We start from the raw sequence: 13,365 nt of genomic DNA, 5'->3' as shown, positions 1-13,365 counted from the left end.
AGGGAAGGAAGGAAGCACAGTTTGAAGCCAAGTTTAGAGAGAACAGGGCCAGCCAGACCACATTTCATGAAGGCCTGGGGTCACCTGCTATCCAGGGCAGATCACGCGGCCCCTCATCTCAGCATCTTGGTCTGAACAGCTGAGCTTGAGCTCTTTGATCTCCAAACCTCATTCTGGGTCTAACCCAGCCTGGTCCAGAAGAAAGGGAAAGAAGAGGAAGAGATGGGGAAAGGGGAGAGAAATTGAAGGAAGGAAGGGGTGGTGTGTCCTGCAGAGGCCAGGTCGCCTTGCCCCTCAGCAGTTGGCAAAGTCTGTGGGAAGGACCTGCTGAGGCAAGGGCGGGAACGGTTTCCTTTGAGCACTAGGCTGGACCAAGCTTCCCAAAACCCTCTTGTTGCAAAAAGGTGATAAAATCAATGTGGCTGTCAAGACCTGCAAGAAGGACTGCACCCTGGACAATAAGGAAAAGTTCATGAGCGAGGCAGGTAGGCACACCTGGGCGGGGCCCAGACTCCCTGGCCTTCTAAGGAAGAGGAGAGGGGAGGGTTCTCCTCCCACTTTCCCCATTCCCCTGTGTGACCTCCTGCTCCCACTTCAGTGATCATGAAGAATCTCAACCACCCCCACATCGTGAAGCTGATTGCATCTTCGAAGAGGAGCCCACCTGGATTATCATGGAACTGTACTCCTATGGGGAGGTGAGCTGGAGGAAGCAGGCCAGGCACCCTGAAGATAGCTGGGACACCAAGGGAGCAAAGGACACTTCTTCCAGTTTCCTGCCTTCCATACTCAGCAGAAGCAGAGGCCCTGTTGATAGAGAAAGTCGCCAGAACATCTTGCTGACTTGGGGTTTGCCCCAGAGGAAGGGGAGGGTCAGTGGCTGCCAGCAGCCCTGGCTCCATGCTGGGGTCCTGACAGCACCTCCCTTCCCACAGCTGGGCCACTATCTAGATCGAAATAAGAACTCCCTGAAGGTGCCCACCCTTGTCCTGTATGCGCTGCAGATATGCAAAGCCATGGCCTACCTGGAGAGCATCAGCTGTGTGCACAGGTGGGTTCACGGAGACAGCAGGAAAGTGAAGCCCATCCCTGACCCCAGAGGAAACTGAGGATCAGGGCCAGAGTCCCACAGGGAGGAGCTGGAGTCCCTGCCTGGGCCTGCACCAAGCAGCTTAGAGTGCTTGAGCACCTCTACAAAGTGTTTTCTCACTAAAAAGTCAAAACAGTTGTGTGGGCCTCAGAGAACTGTCACTAGAAGTAGCTCCAGAGCAACTCCAAAGCTTAGCGTCTGACTGTAGCTGAGACCTTCTGCCCCTCCCCTGCAATGCCAGGAAACCTCCTCCCACCCTCTCAGAGCTTCACCTCCTCCAGCCTGCCCACTTAGCTGCGAGGGGTCCAGGAAGAGGATCTGAGCTAATAGAGCACCTGGAGATCCTGAGGTTGAGGCCCAGCACCACCCTCATTCCCCAGCCCCTGGGGCTGTGGAGCTGTCTCTTCCCCACCTGGCCTTGTTCCCATTCCCTAAGAGGAGGCTACTGCCATGGGAACATAGCCCCAGGAGACTACCTGGGCACTTACCAGGTGCTTCCCCACCACTGATGTGGCCTGTGTGGCCTTGTGCCTGACCCTATGCAAAGCCACACAGGAAGCATCCATTCATTCAGTGAGTATTATGGAGCTCCTCCTGGGTGCCAGGCACTGTCCTAGATTCTGGGACAAAGTTGTCACCAAAACAGACAAACCTTGTCCTTGTGAAGCTCATGTCCTAGCATGAACGTCAGGTAAACCCTGTCAGTGGCTGCAGGCTAAGGGAGTGGAATGATGGGTCAGGCCCCTTGGGGAACTTAAGCCTGCATGCTTTCATGTCAGCATTTTAACAACAGAAGCAGACTTTTTGGAGCAGAGCTGCCTGTGAGAAGCCAACATGCCCACTGGTTTGGGGTGGGGAGCCATGCTAGGACCAAGGCCATCAGTACCAGTAGCTCCTCTAGGAGGCTGGAGCTCACCTTGCAGGAAGCTAACTGTATACAACCTCTTCCTTCACTCACCTGCTTGGAACCTTCCTTCAGCTCTCCCACCTGCCCCAGGGTCCTAGGCAGTGCCTCACCCTGGTATCCACATCCTTCTCTAGGTATATCACTGTCTGGAACATCCTGGTGGCCTCCCCAGAGTGTGTGAAGCTGGGGAACTCTGGCCTTTCTTCATACATTGAGGATGACACATATTACAAGGATGAGGGAACTTCCAGCCCCTGCTTTGTCTCTGAAACCAAAATCTCAGGAGCCTACAACTGGGGAGCCCAGACCATGGGCTTCTGGACAGTAGGTTGTTTTTCTGGAAAGTTCTAGATCTTTCTTCCCTTAATAATGCCTGTAAACCTCTTTGCCCACCCCAAGCCTCTGTGACTCGTCTCCCCATCAAATGGATGTCCCCCAAATCCATTAACTTCTGCCGCTTCACGACAGCCAGTGACATCTGGATGTTTGGTATGAGGCAATTCAGTAGAGTGTGGAAATGGGCTCAAATTTTCTTGAGGATCATCCTCAAGAGGAGGATCATCCCTGAACCCAAATACCCCATTTCACTGTAGCCACTGAGAAGTCCCAGAGGTGGGGAGGTGGTGGTAGAGTCAGAGATGACATGAGCCAAGGACTGGCCTAGAAAATCTGGGTTCATCCTCCTGTAAAAGGCTCTGATAAGCATGGACCCCACCAACCAGCTCTGAGGACAAATATGGGGATGCCTTGGAGGTGAGCTTCAAACACAAAACTCAGGTTTTTCATGAAAGGAGAAGCAGGGAGTGGAGAGTGCCTAGCTGGGTGTGAATGGGCAACCTCACCAAACACAGCACTTCAAGTTACCTGCCAGTTCTCCCACAGCTGACTATAAACCTCATCATTGTTACCCCCATTTTCCAGATAAGGAAACTGAGGCTCAGACCATTAAGGGGCTTGCCCATGATCATACAGGCTGCAAGAGGTGGTGCCTGCCCTATTATTGTAGCTCCTAACCTTCCCAAGAAGGATCTGGTGGTTCCAACGTGGGCCACCTCCTGAACCTACAGAATCCAGCCAGCTCCATGTTGAGAGAGTCAGGAAGGGGAAGCCCTGGTTCATGTACCACAGATGTAGGTCATTGGTCCCTTGAGTGGACCACCATGGTGGGTAAGACCCCAGTGGCCATAGAGGGAGCTGCAAAATAACACAGACGCTCCCTGCTGGGACCAAGTGCTAATGGCCATAGTGTCCCCGGGGTGCCCACTTCCCAGCAGGGTGCCTGACGGTTTCCCCTCTGCCCTCAGCTATGTGCATGTGGGAGATCCTAAGCTTTGGGAAGCAGCCTTTCTTATGGCTGGAAAACAAGGATGTCATTGGGGTGCTGGAGAAAGGGGACCAGCTGCCCAAACCTGACCTCTGTCCACCTGTTCTTTACACCCTCGTGACTCGCTGCTGGGACTATGACCCCAGTGTCTGGACCCACTTCATGGAGCTCGTGTGCAGCCTCAGGTGAGCATGGGCTGGGGAGCTGGTGTGGGGGGCATTGGCTGGGTTGCCCCAGAGGCAAGCTGCTGCCGGTGGCACTGAGAGGTTTACAGCTAAGTCAGTGCTCTCAGGGGCTCCTCAGGCCTATGCAGCAGATGGCCCCATTCCCATCTGCTGAATGGAAGAGTTCAGGTTCAAAGTCAGTGACTTGCCCAAGGCAGTGACAGGAAGGCAGGACATGTACCCAGACCTCCCTTCTGATCATCTCTGAGCCACATGACCACACAGAATGAGTTGGTCCTTGGCAGAGGCATGATGAGCATTGGGCACTCGGTACAGAAGCAGCTCTGTCAGGGGCTGAAAGGCTGAGGCCAGGTTCACTGTCAGATACTAGTTCAGAGACAAGGTGAGCCTGGGGAGGCCTTGCTCATCAGGGCATCTCCAACCCAGCCCTGTGCCTTGCTCATGCTGTGCCTAGAAGGTATTTTCTCTATTGGAATAAAAATATGTCTGGTGCAGCCAGACATGGTGTCACACACCTGTATCCCAGCAGCTTGGGAGACTGAGGCAGGAGGAATACAAATTCAAAGCCAGACTCAGTAACTTAGCGAGGCTCTAAGCAACTTAGGTGAGACTCCATTTCAAAATAAAATATAAAAAAGGTCTGGGGATGTTGCTCATTGGTTAAGCACCCCTTGGGTTCAATCCCTGGTACCAAAAAAAAAAAAAAAGATGGCCCAGACACCTATGGTCTTCAGAGTTTGGCTGGAAAACACCTGTCTCCTGAGTGGGGTTAGGAGTCTGAAGCCTTATCTTTCTCAGTGCCAAGACACTTGTTCCCCTGGTACTGGAAGGTCACAGGTAAAGGGTGTTTCCATTTCAGAGGTCCAGGAGTCCCCAGTTTGCTTGGTGGAATGCCTGCCATCAGTGCTCCCAAGGGTGGTCCCCTTCATTAGGAATACTTTAGCAAGGAAGTCAGCTGACCTTCTCTGTAAAGGACCAGATAGTGAATCTTTGGGGCTTCTGTCCAGTCTTCTCATCTCTGTCTCCACAGCTTAAAAACAGTCATAGGCAGTAGTGAATGAATGGGGGTAGCTGGGTTCAATAAGAACATCAATACCATAATTTTTATGTGGCATACAATATCATTTTATTTTTATTTTTTTCAATTATTAAAAAAATGTGATAACCATTTTTAATTTGAAGCCATAGAAAAATAAGTGGGAGACCACATGTGGCCTTTGACCATGGTTTGCTGACCTCTGTTTTAGGAGATCTCTTGCTTAGTTGACCTTTAACAACATTAACATGTTGTTAATACTACTCATTGATATCATATAAACATATTGGCAAATTTTAGTGAGGGCAAGAAAATTACCCCTACAAACTGGCTGGTTGAAGGCCACCAAGGAGGAGGCTGGGAATGCCCAGGCAGGGGGCAGCAGGGATGACCGTGTATTTATTTGTGGGGCAGGGTCCCCAACATAGTCTGCAAAACCTCTAGCTTAAAAAGCTTCTCTGGATGGGTGTGGTATTGCACACCTGTAATCCTCTTTGGCTGGGTGTGGTATTGCATGCCTGTAATCCCCATGACTTGGGAGACTGAGGCAGGAGGATTGCAGGTTCAAGGACTGCCTCAGAAATTAGTGAGACTCTAAGCAACTTAGCAAGACTTGTCTCAAAATAAAAATTATTTTCCTCCTTCATTGGCTGTCCTGATTAATTCATCTGCATTGTCCCTCACAAGGAAGATTGAAGAAGCCAGGGAGTTCTGGGAGAAATGTATTGAAAGCTGTACTTTGAGAGAGCAGAAGTTCTGAGTGAGGACGGTGTGGTCTTAATCCATTATGGGATCTGGAGAACCAGGGGAGCATGATGGGGTGCCTAAGATGAGAGGTGTCTCCTTCGGAGGCAATGGGCCAGCCACCCCCCCACCATGATGCAGTTTAAAGCAGGCTTCTCTGATGCAAAGGAAGGATACTCAAAGACCCAAAGGACCCCAGCTGCCTACCTCAGTTCACAGTCCCTTCTTTAGGGGAAATAAAGGTTTTGATTATTGTTTCCCAATCTTGTAGGGTAGGAAGGGCTGTTTTAAAGGTCAAATTTGGAGAATTCTTCCATGTAATCGTAATTTTAGAATCCTTTGATTGGCAAAATACATTGTGTTTGAAAACACAGTACCAGGCAGTATTCAAAAGTACATAACACTCTGGGGCTGGGGATGAGGCTCAAGAGGTAGCGCGCTCACCTGGCATGCGTGCGGCCCGGGTTCGACCCTCAGCACCACATACAAACAAAGATTTTGTGTCTGCCAAAAACTAAATATATATATATAAAATTTTCTCTCTCTCTCTCTCTCTTTAAAGAAAAATAAAATAAAAACAAAAGTACATAACACTCATACCCATTTGAAAGTGTGGATTGATGGAGCCTCTGCAGTAATTCCAGAGGCCTCTGGGGTCTGTGATGCCCAGGTTGAGAAGCACTGAATTGGGGCAGAAAGGTGAGGGGCACTAGAACGGCTAACAGGTGAGGGTTGGGGGAGATGAATCCACAGCCCATTTGCTCACATCAGAAACCAGATGGTGAATTGTTTAATGACAAGTCAAACCCAGGCCTTCATCATGAAGTTGACTGGGACACTGGAAATCTAAACAGGGTTGGCACCAATAGCAGGCACAGAAAAGCAGGAAGTGTGGGGAGCTGGGGATATAGCAGGCTTCTGCTGACCTGTTGGGTTAAGTCTGGCTCTCCAGGGACCTCCTCCCACCTTGGACCCATCCCTGTGGTCCTCCCAACTTGGTGCAGGGTGCCCTCAGGATCCATACCCCAGCCTGTCTCAGAGGGGTCCCCCAGGTCACTCTTCAGAAAAAACATAAATGAAAATGGGATCAAGGCCCTTGTCCAGGCCTCTCCTAGTTTCAATGTCGTAGAGAGGAGTGACTCGCTTTGGCCCTCTCACCCTGTCTGACCTGCTGCCTTGGCAGTGACATTTATCAGATGGAGAAGGACATTGCCATAGAGCAAGAAAGGAATGCTCACCTAAAATATTGGAGCCCATTGCTTCCCAGGAACCCCCACCCAAGGTAAGCCACCCCTGGCCTTGCTATTAGTTCCATGAGCCACAACAGAGCCAGTACCTGTGTGACCCACTGCCTGTTCAATGGAAGCAGGATGCTTTCCTACAATCCTCTCTCAGTTCTGCAACTCAGCTACTTATCAATCACCCCTTGTCATCTTCATGCCCTGGCAGGTGTCATCTGAGACAGCAGACACCTTGTGGAAAAGTCATTTCTCAGAACTTTCCCTTGGGAACCTGGGCACTTTTCTTCTGAGAGTTTCCTAGGGCTAAGTTAGCTCTCCCTGAGGATACATGGATGGAGAGTATCCTAAGTCCCCAAAGTCCATTCTCTGTCCATGCTCTCCATGACAGCCTTGGGCTCAGGAGCCAAAGCCCAGCTGTTCCACCATCAGGTGGGGGAGGGGTCCAGAGACCATGCCTGTATTTGTCAGCTAGAGCTGCCCTAAAAAAATCCTACAGAATGAGTGGCTTAAATCATTCACTTATGTCTCTTCTGGAGGCTGGAAGTCCAAGGCCAGGCTCTAGCAACTTTGGTATCTGGTGAGGGCCCCTTCCTAGCTTTCAGATAGCCACCTTCCTAATGTGTCCTCACCTGGTGGAAAGAGAGAGAAACCTCTGGTCTCTCTTCCTCTTCTTATAAGGGCACTAATCCCTTTATGGGGCCCTATCCTCATGAACTCATTGAACACTAATCACCTCCCAAAATCTCTGCCTCCTAAACCATCACACTGGGGTACAGGACTTCAACATATGAACTGAGGGGAACACAAACATTCAGTCTATAATAATGCATAATGTGGACCAAGGTCTTTTCTCATTGTTCCTCCTGCCAGGCATGTGCTGCCCTTTCCCTAGGGCCCAATGCAGCTTTTATCTCCATGAAGTTTCTGTGAGTCCCTGAGCCCTCAGTGACCTCCTGCTCTGAATGTGGCTATCCATGGCTGTTTTGTCAGGCACTCCCACATACAGGGAGGCTGCACACACAGAGGTCATTAAACCCCCAATTAGCCGTAGCCCAGGTGGCAGAGGCCAGCCCCTGTGACTTCCCATCTCTCAGCATGTAACTGGTGCTCAGAAGTGGATGCAAAATTATTTTAATGATAACCTTGTCCACTATTGCTCCTTCATTGTGAATACGGCTGAGCTACATTCAACCTGATGCTCCCCTTAGTGGGCCAACTCATTTATTAATGGGAGAAATGCAACTGACACTGCTCTATATCCTGTTTTCCACCCCAGCCAGTCCAATGACCTCTTGCTGTTTAGACCCCCTCCACAAACCAACCTGCTCACTCTCAAACTACAGTTCCAGGTAAATGTGTAACCAGGGGGCTTGGAATGGCCAGGCCCATCCCTTGTCAGGTGTTTCTTCAAATTCCATTCCTGTGCCATTAAGGAGTAGCAGCCATCTGCTCAGATGATAAAGATAGCTGGGTTGACTCTTCTTTGTTTCTTTGTTTGGCTGTTTGATGTGAACTTGAACTCACATCAAAAGAATAGCAACTCAGTCCTGCCAGACTGTCCTCAGCTAAGCAGACCTTCCTGTAGCCTAGTCTGTCTGTCTGCAGTGTCTGCTGCTTTGTGTACCTGCTTGTAGCTCCCTCCCCATGTCCAAGACTTCCCTGGCCTCCTACCCTGAGCAGAGCCTCTGAGAAGTAATCCCTAGGAACTGGGGAAGGATGATGTCTCCAGAGAATAGAGTGGATCCCTGAGGCTCCCTGCAGAGGTCCTGGCCAGGACCTGAGTAGCCAGTGAAGGGAGAAGGGTTCCATCTGAGCCTTCTCCACCTCTGTCACCACCAACCATGTCTCTCACCAAGGCTGTAGGTCCCTGACTCAGAATGCCTCTGTCCTGAGTCCTTTTTTGTGTCTGGGTAAGAGGGAGCCCGGCTTCATCTCTGTCCTTCTCTTTCATCCCCCAATCAGTGTTGCCATTCAGAACTGGAATATCTCAACCAATAGCAACAATGTCAATTTACTGATGCTCCTTACAGGGGGCTGTTCCCCAGGTTTGTGTATCTCCTCCCAAGGAAATGCCCTATGCCTGAGTAAACCCAACCAAGAACCAACAGATAAATCCTTTTTTAAGAGAGAGAGAGAGAGAGAGAGAGAGAGAGAGAGAGAGAGAGAGAGAGAATTTTTTAATATTTATTTTCTAGTTTTTGGTGGATACAACATCTTTGTTTGTATGTGATGCTGAGGATCGAACCCGGGCCACACGCATGCCAGGCAAGCGCACCACCACTTGAGCCACATCTTCAGCCCCAGATAAATCCTTTATGTGAAAATAAAATGCTTTGATTCAGAAGGTGGAAGCAACGTCCTTAAAAACTAAACATAATTAAAATAGTGATGTTATTTAAATTTAAATTAAATTATATATAATTATTGAAAATTACACATACACACATACACACACACGCACACACACACACACACAGAGTTGGCTTTCCATATTCATGTGTTCTGTATCTATGGATTCAACCAACCAGGAATCAAAAATATTAACATAGGAAAATAAATCTCATTTATACTGGATATGTACAGACTTTTTTCTTGCCATTCCCCTAAAATTACTCTATGCCAGCTATTTGTGTAGTTACATTACATTAGATGGCAAAAGCAATCTAGAGATGATTTAAAGCATACTGGGAGATATATGTACATTACATGCAAATACCATGACAGTTTGCTCAAGGAACTGGAGCATCTGCAGATTTGGGATATCTTCAGGGTGTCCTGAAATGAATCCCCCTTGAATATGGAAGGACAACTATGTGTGTGAGAATTTATTTATCAATGGACTAATCATATCTGTCAATTTGTAACATGACTATGAAACATAACTGTTTGGAAAAGGGCCCAAGGGAGGAGTCATGGTCTCAATAGCAGCCTGCATGGACCCTGTGTGTGCAGAATACCACTAGGGGAGTGTTAGGCAGATGAGAGGCCATGATGCTCCACCAGGTGTCTCCAACAGGGCCAAGGAAATGCCACACCACATTCTTCAGCAACTCTGAGAGAGCAAGTCTGTGTCCCCCATGATGCTCTTGTATCACTTCTTTGTGCTCCTGTTTGTAGCAGCTGATTGTCCACCCCCTTGCCTTGTCCTGTGCCTAGTGCTTCTTTGCTTCTCCTTAATAGGTCCCTGAGGGTCTGTGTCCAGCTCCCCTATGCTCACCAGCCCTATAGAGTACCCATCTCCCATTAACTCACTGCGTACCCCACCTCTCCACCAGCACAATGTCTTCAAGCGCCACAGCATGCGGGTAAGAGGGCACTGCATGCTGAGTCCCAGCCCGGACTGAGGAAGCTACTGGAGGGAGGTGGCCTGGGATACTAGGAACCCCACATTCTCAGCCTCAGGGGGTGCCCTCCATGCTTCTGTGTGCCAGTCAAGTCATCAAGGTGTTCTGTGACTCTTCCCTTTGCAAATATATCAAAGTTGGGATGAAGTTAGGCTCTGCTCCTGGGGACACCAGTTGGACACCAGCTGGAACTACCCTTGTCCACACTGGAGCTGTGGCAAATGATGTAAAATTCCCTTCCTTTTCTGAGCCCCAGAGGCTGATGCAGTGCATTAGTGTGGAGGCTGGTGGGTGGAGTGCAGCCAGGCCTGGTGATGCTGGAGAATAAAAGACCCTGGATGTTCTGCCCCACTCTGCCATCCTGCCTGATTGCTAAATCTCTCCTCCATCAGAGGAAAGAAAGGCTTCCTGGCAGCTGCTTCTACTGCTGCTGCTTTTGTAAAGGTGTTGCTGGGTGGGAAGGAGCTTAGAGGGTATTGTGGTTACAGGCTCATGAACTGCTAGAGAGGCTAAGCCACCTCCCCATTGATCGCTATGTCATCAGCGACTGTGAGACACTGAGTGCTTTGTGGAATATCTGTTGATTGTCAGATCTTATGTAACAAAACCATCTTTGCTTGAAAGCAGATGCTCACTTGCCACCAATCATCTCCTTTAATGCAATGACCTCTTGCCATTTGTTGCCATGAAATCTTGACACATTTTACCAAACTGGGTTACAAAACAGGCTAAACTCACTATTTGAGCTCTAACTTGTATATATGTCTAATATTTCAGGCTCAACATATATGTCTCTAAAAATTTGGAGGCAAGGAAATATGTGTTTATCATAAGAGATTTGGAAATTTTGGGCAAGTATGTTGACATATATCTGTACTGTTATTCTTTATTTAGTAAAAATTTGAATGCCCATGGTAGCTTCAAATTCCAGGCTGCGAGATCTATTGTGAAATAAATTCTCCCCAACCTACCTCGTTTTTCTCTCTCACATTAATTTAAACAATTTCTGTCTTTTCATATGCATAACAATAATAAAACTATGGTTCTAAGCATGTACTATAATTTAGGCAGTATGCAGTTTCTCTACCCTTCTGCCCTCGACTCTTTATCCATAATTAAGTTTTAGGGAGCTTTACTTTAAAAATTGTGCTTTTAGAAAGAAGCTGTTTTGTATACGTGAGGGGCTGCATGGCCTTTGTCTAAGCCCTGCTCCACTGGGAGGATTTTGTTCCATTCCATAAAGACAGACTGTGCCACAGAAAAAAAAGACCCTTTGTGTCAGAGGTTTAGAAGTAATTGCTAAGAAAAAAATCTGCCTGCAAGAACATAATGAGCACTTCTTTAACCAAACAGAAAAGATTAAAAATATAGATCAGAAACACTGAGAAAATTCTCTCCCAGGCGAAGTGCTGACGAGGTTCCCTGCAAGGCAACTGGAAACATTAAAGCAATGCTCAGAGATGGTAACAACAATTTTCCTCCTGACTGGCCCCATGGCCTGGCTCATCTGGGAGCCTGTGGGATGCCTCAGAGTCAGGATGGCAGCATCTCCTTTCCGGAGTCTTCACAAGTCAGTACTGAATTTCCACAGGCCACAGTGGGCCTGTGCACTTGCGGGTGCTGTCCAGGATGCTGAAGGAGGAACACGTGGTTTTGCTTTCAAGGAGCTTACAGTCAGTCAGAAGGAGCAGGTCAAGTGCAGGTTCATGGGTAATGTGAGCCAGAAAGTTGTGGGGGACACGTAAAGGGTATTCAGAGGGGAGAGTGACTCCTGCCTGCTGCTGGCTTTCAGTGGGGCCCTGAAGGATGGAGAAAATTTGGAGTGGAAAAAACTGGAATGTAGGGATGGAAGAGGCAGGGGCAAGTGGTGTGGTGTTTGAGCAAGGAAGGGTAGGCGGCGGGGGTAACGAGGCTGGCAGGTGTTGTGGCTCATGAACATCATTTTAAAAGACAAAGGGAGTGTTAACTGTCCATGACCTGGGAAGAATACCTAGAGTGTATTTCAGAAAAACCAGCCTAGACATTCAAGGTTGTAAAGTCTCTCATTTTTTTTTCCTTTGGTCTTACTACGAAATTGAAAGACTCTTTCTGTTGAGTCTTCTAATATTTGTTCGTTAAAGATTTGCTAAGATTAAGCTTGGAACACACAAAACATGAAAGTGGTGGCATTTGTAAAATTATACAGTGTTTTCTGGACTCCAGTAACTCATATTTTCTGCATTGAATCTTTCTCAGTCTGTGTATTTTTTTTTACACCTAGATATTCTTATCTCTGTATATAGAACCTCAGGCACTTAGTTCCTTTTTGTCACTATTTGTCAATAGTATAAAATTGTATGGGGCAGCCATACCATTGTGTTTACAGGTATTGACACTTAACCAAGGATATTTGTGGCCTCAAAATTTGTTCATTTTGGAGTATCAGATCTAAGCTTCAATTGCTTAATGAGTACTTATTCCTTTTTGTGTGGCTATAACAAATGCCTGAGGCTGGATACTTTATAGAGAAGAGGGGTTTGTTTAGCTCATAGTTTCAGAGATCCAAGAATAAAACACTGACCTGTGCTTAGCTCTGGTGAAAGCCTTCTGGCTACATCACAGTCTGATGGATGGCATCATGGTGGGAGCAAATATAGGAAGGAGAGATCACATGGCAATACAGAAAACAAGATCCCAAGAGAATACATTTTTCATAGCAGTCCCCTCTCTCAAGAATTAATGCACTCCTTCCACACATGGCTCACTCCCATGAGAGAGCATTAAACCATTTGTAAGAGTAATCAAGTAGCATTATACAGTTAGTTTTAAATGGAAATAAAACTACCATTATATGGGAAGAGGGAATTGAAAAAAGAAAGCTGGGAGAAGAACAGGGAGATGAGAAAGGAGAAAAGAAATAAGACTGAGCTTTGGATACCCTGCCTCTGAAAGTCAAATGAGAGGACAAGACCCTGAAAGGAAAGCAGATTAGACAGGGAGTAGGAAGGAAAAGAGTGATCATTAATTCACTCAAGCATTCATTTATTTAACAATTTTTAAAATGCTCATTATAAATATATGCTGTGCTGGGTGTATATACCTTAAAGAGCCTCCTATTGTGGTTGGGAGGTAAATGAGTAAAGCAACAATTATGTGAATATTGTAAGAACATGACAAAACTGTACTGGGATGAAAATGAGAAGAAAGAACACTAGTTCAGGTCTGGTCCTTGGAGAGTGGAGAGGACTCTCCAAGGACCAGACCTGGATTAAGAATCCCAGTGACTTGGTTATGTCATAAAGACTGAACAGAAACTATACCAGTATATAAGTGGCACATGAAACATCCCAAAGTTGTGATATCACTGCCCTTGTTTGGGATTTAAAATATCATTAATGGCTGTATCAGTCAAGATCTGATAAGGAAACAAAGATTCCTCAGTACATTGGACAGTGAAAAGTTAATATAAAGAATTTTGACTTTAACAACACATCATTAAGGTGAGTGTTTCCAAG

At 47.4% G+C, this 13,365-nt stretch overlaps 1 pseudogene; it reads left to right on the top strand.

The window, feature by feature from the left end:
* LOC143388010 (protein-tyrosine kinase 2-beta-like) overlaps positions 1-11,616 on the top strand; it is a 42,551-nt pseudogene extending 30,935 nt beyond the window's left edge.
* Positions 11,617-13,365: the final 1,749 nt, after the last annotated feature.

The sequence above is a fragment of the Callospermophilus lateralis genome, unplaced genomic scaffold (genome assembly GCF_048772815.1).
Source record: "Callospermophilus lateralis isolate mCalLat2 unplaced genomic scaffold, mCalLat2.hap1 Scaffold_413, whole genome shotgun sequence".
Taxonomy (NCBI): Eukaryota; Metazoa; Chordata; class Mammalia; order Rodentia; family Sciuridae; genus Callospermophilus; species Callospermophilus lateralis.
The sequence above is the reverse complement of the archived record's forward strand: the minus strand, read 5'-3'. Positions and strand labels throughout refer to the sequence as shown.